The sequence below is a fragment of the Tachypleus tridentatus genome, chromosome 8 (genome assembly GCF_004210375.1).
Source record: "Tachypleus tridentatus isolate NWPU-2018 chromosome 8, ASM421037v1, whole genome shotgun sequence".
In the NCBI taxonomy this organism is placed as follows: Eukaryota; Metazoa; Arthropoda; class Merostomata; order Xiphosura; family Limulidae; genus Tachypleus; species Tachypleus tridentatus.
In genome coordinates, this window is record NC_134832.1 from 78,341,918 (window position 1) to 78,346,742 (window position 4,825).

The following is a 4,825-nucleotide window of genomic DNA, read 5'->3' on the forward strand; positions in this document are numbered from 1 at the left end:
CTTTTATGAATCTTTTAAAATTTGGTACACAGATAGATATTTACAACATACAATCAGATGTCAGATTTAGTCTAAATATAAGCCACATGTGCAAAGTTATTCAACAAAAACATTCATTATCAAGAAGTTTTTGAGCTAGCAGAATACAATTTTTCCTTCAGTTTTATTTAAGAAAAAAGTGGACAGTTTTCAGTTTTTATTCGGATTATATACGACTGATTTAGAGCAGTAAAACTATAAGCTGAAAGGAAGTGCAGATACATAAGTATTGGTTATTTCAATAATACGAGTGAGCAGTTATTACGCTGCTAATTTTTAGGCATAAATTTGCGAAATCTTTTGAAGTTCTTTTAAGTTCACGACATAAAAAACATACATAGAAATGCATTAAGAAAACCTTAAAGGGTATTTCTCTACAAAAGGCAAAAAATATAAAAGACACAGCATAACTTTGGTCTTAAAAAAGAAAAAAAGTGAAGTTTTTATCCTATATGACTGTTTTGTAATTTCTGACGTATTTTTACGAGAATACTCCATTTTCAGCATAAAGTGGCACAACATAATCCAGTATTTATCGTATGTCTAAACGAGACACTTTCCTGTTGCTGGGCCATAGAAACAGACAGACACAATTTTAAAGGTAACATTTAGCAAAACGGTTCTTGCGAGTCGTTGCTAAAATAGAATACTTTTAGTACATATTCTTCCTTACTTTCTAATGTTTTCAAAGATTTCATATTTTGAAATTGGCAAAATAACTGAAATGTTTTTAAGAACACAGTTAGTGTCAGCAACTCGGATCAGGTTTTATTGCTAATATTTTCTTATTGTTTGCTAAATGTGAATAAAATTTTCAAAAATGTTTCTTTGAGCAGGCAAATGTTTAGGAAATATGATATCATTCTGCCCTAAATAACTCAATAATATATCCTAAATCTGCTATTTGAGACACGAGAAGTCTTATGTTTTCTGGTTATCTTTAAACATACCCTGTGTTCAGTGGACTATCAGATATCAAAATTTAATTTTTGCTTAAAGGTGGTCAGTGAGAGCATAGCCATGCAGTGGTTTACTACGAAGATTGATTTCAGTGAATATGGTATGAAAGATGCCATTTATAACAAGAAGGGTTTAAGGAATCTATTTCCCTTTCTGCAGACTTTTCAGGCTTATACTGTATTTACTGGATTCGTCTCAACTGATTTTCATAGCAAGTTTGTAAATAGTCATGCTCTTACTACCTAATTCACTACAACTGTTGGCTGAATCAATTGCCTTTTTTCTGGCAAACATCATCTTCTTGTAAAAATATGAAGACGGATATTAATAAACGATTTCAAAAGCTTTTGCTTTATACTATGGCACTCTGGAAGTAATATCCGGTTAAAGTGCAGTTTAGCTTCATCTACAAGTAATGTCCTGAAGTTGCTTGTGCTAAGCATAGAGGTGTCTTCAAGGTCTCTAAACATGAGTTAAACTGTGAGAACCATGTTAAATGCTCTGTCAGTGACATATGTTACGCAGTCTTTTCTGTAGTCTTTCAGCTTTGTAAGTTTGGTCAGACAGGACGATGGAGTTGATGTTTCAATTCCCTGTGGAAAAGGACTACAATGCTTTTTATTCTTCTTACATCTCAAAACACAGTAGCCTGTCAAATACTACAGACTATCCTTCTTAGAATTATCACGTCCTTGACCTGTGCCTGCCTGAGAAATGTCGACAATCTCTGACCCTGGAAGTGCTGTTATTGACTGACACAAGCCGACGAGAAATTCTCCATCATCTTGGTTATAGCTCCATGTATTTGAAACCTTCAAGTATTGTCCAATGCTGACGATTTTTAGGGCAATGAACTACAAAGGTGACGGGAGGGTGTTCTAAGTCTAATAGAACTACAGAGGTTCTGAAAGCAGTCCTGAATGAGACGAAATGTAAGTAGATACTTGTGTCCATTGTCAACCAGCTTTTCTTGTAACTCCAGAACAGATATACCAGGTAGATAAGACAACACCTGTTTGGACATGTTACCATTCAGCCTTTCTGCCAATCTGCACTGTCTTCAAATACCTTTACCACAGATTTTAAAAATTCAATGTGTTTTTGTGCTATCCTAGGTGCATTCAGTTGAGGGCCATCACCAGATGTCTGTTAAACATTAAATCAAACCGATCGCTGCACTCAGCTTATCTGCAGAAAAAACATACGACATTAGGAAGGGTAAAATGACATGCAAATGAACAGATATTGTTTTTTTTTTTCATTCTTAGAATTTTATCACTGGATTAGAAATTTATCTTTGAAATGGAGAGTATAAATTGTCCCATTTTGAACCTACAGGTCTATTCTAAGGTAGTTTAACCTCTGGTGTAAAAGTACACGCAGTTACTTACATTCATCAGATAAGCTCAATGGTAAAAGAGAGCAATAGTCATTATTAGTCGGGATGGAATTTTGTAGAGAATCACTATCATGAGCATTTTCAGTTGGAATAATATTCCTTTCTGAGGATTTTCTACATTTCAGAGGCTTGCAGTGTGGAAAGATGATGTGAATAGCACTTGACGTCAACTTTTTTTTTGCTGTACATTCTCTTCCTTTCAAACTACTTAGGATCAAAATGTGCTTGGTATGGAGGAAAAGCCCAGGAAATGTATTATTAACTATCAGCTTCTTAAAGGGTTTTCACCTTCCTGTTACTTTCTATTAACGTTCATTAAAGCTAATAATAATTTATAGCTCATAAAAATGAACTGCAATTCCCCATGCAATTTTATTAGTCTAGACCTCGCCTAGCGTTAGAGTTGTATGGTTCTTGCAAAGACTTTGGGTTGTTAGAAAAGATTGTGCGTGGGGATGTTGGAATAACATTACCAAATTCTAGCCTAGTCTAGGCATACACAGCACGCCTAACAATAGGTAAAACTTACATGGGAGTAGGGTAGGTCTAGGGCTAAATAAATCCATATAAATTTATTGGCGAGGTACTTTGTGGGCCCAGCATGGCCAAGCGTGTTAAGGCGTGCGACTCGTAATCTGAGGGTCGCGGCTTCGCATCCCCGTTGCGCCAAACATGCTGGCCCTCCCAGCCATGGGGGCGTTATAATGTGACGGTCAATCCCACTATTCGTTGGTAAAAGAGTAGCCCAAGAGTTGTCGGTGGATGGTGATGACTAGTTGCCTTACATCTAGTCTTACACTGCTAAATTAGGGACGGCTAGCACAGATAGCCCTCGAGTAGCTTTTTGCGAAATTTAAAAACAGATACTTTGTGAGATTTGAACACAAAAAGTAGGGCAAGAAAAAACAATAGAAAGTACAGCAGGCTAGCCTAGCCCTGTTCAGTGGTACTGGTTTACACTATACTAAGCACAGGTCCTTAACGTTATCTGTACTGTAGTTTGTCCTAACAATAGGCTGGATTATTTTTCATTGCACCAATTCTTGAAGTTATCATAAATTGTAAGATATCGTATTTTAAAGATGTCTATTTTACTTTCTGACGTCGTATGGAATACCTATAATATGATATATTGGTTTGCTTTTCTTTGGGTAGTTCGTTAGGCCTGCTTAACATAATGTTAGAGGCTAGTCTGTGTTGCATTATTCACATCACAGAGCTTGGAAGACAGTAATGGTTTCCAATCGACATGATTCACTTTCACCTCCCAAATTTCCCTTTTTCCAATGTATTTCTTGATTCATTTCCTGACTGTTTGGTACACTTCCAAGCACAACTGTTCACTTTAGAAGGAAAAGACATTATGTTAACGCTACCAGTCGATTACTTTCAAGGTCTATTATGTGCGCATCGCGTCGTACTTTATCAAGCCAATGGATACAAAATGGTACTCTTAAACTATGTGAACATCAGTTTCTAGGACTCTGAGTTGCATCTCTCGGTTATAGGGCTCTGGTCACACATTTGATGTTTAAGCTTTGTAATTTCGGAGACCACGTTTCATCAGAGCAGTAAGTGTAGTTTATTGTGATTCTAAATATAGATTATTTCAATTTATTTACAGGTGCTTCCGTTTTGATGTTGTTGTTGTAATTCATTTAAATCATCCGGGTAACATTTTGAACCTAACATTTTGTTGATATATGATTATTTTGTAAGCTGCTTCTAGTACCATCTAGTTGATGGTTAATGAAATAGTAAAAATTTGAATGCACCAGGCACCCGAGTGAAAAGGATCGAAAAAGTCTTCCTGAGAAAATATCCGAAAATTTCCCTCTCTTAATTGAACCTTGAGACAAAATATGTGTAGTATTTTCTATTTTGAACTTAATTTTCGGAATGTAAGCAATTTGAATGAAAGTGAAGATTTTGTAAATTGTTCCACATCGTACACTCAATTTTAACAAACGATTATAGATAGCCTAACTTTATTAATATTTTCATTCACTTGTCTTTTTATTCGGATTGAATGTTGATTTTTATTTAAATTAACATATAATGAAATATTTACGAACTCACTACAGTCAGATTATTCTGAAATATCACACATTTTTACAGAGTTTGTCAGTTTCTGACATTGAACTTATTTTCATATGGTTGTTTTTGAGTGAGAATCTACTTGATTTTATTTTTCTTTAATTTAAAATTTTATCCCTATTCCCTATGCCAGCAATAAGTTCTCGCACTTAACAATATTTATGCCAATAGCTCAATTTCTTGAAGTGAAGAACATTGCTTTAAAATAACAACAATTCTGGCAGTTAAAAGTTGTTAGTCTGTTGGATTCCTATTTATTTACTTTTTCATATGTAACAAGGTTGAAGCTAATTTTAATTCCGTTTTTCTTGAGGTTGAAGTAAATATAAT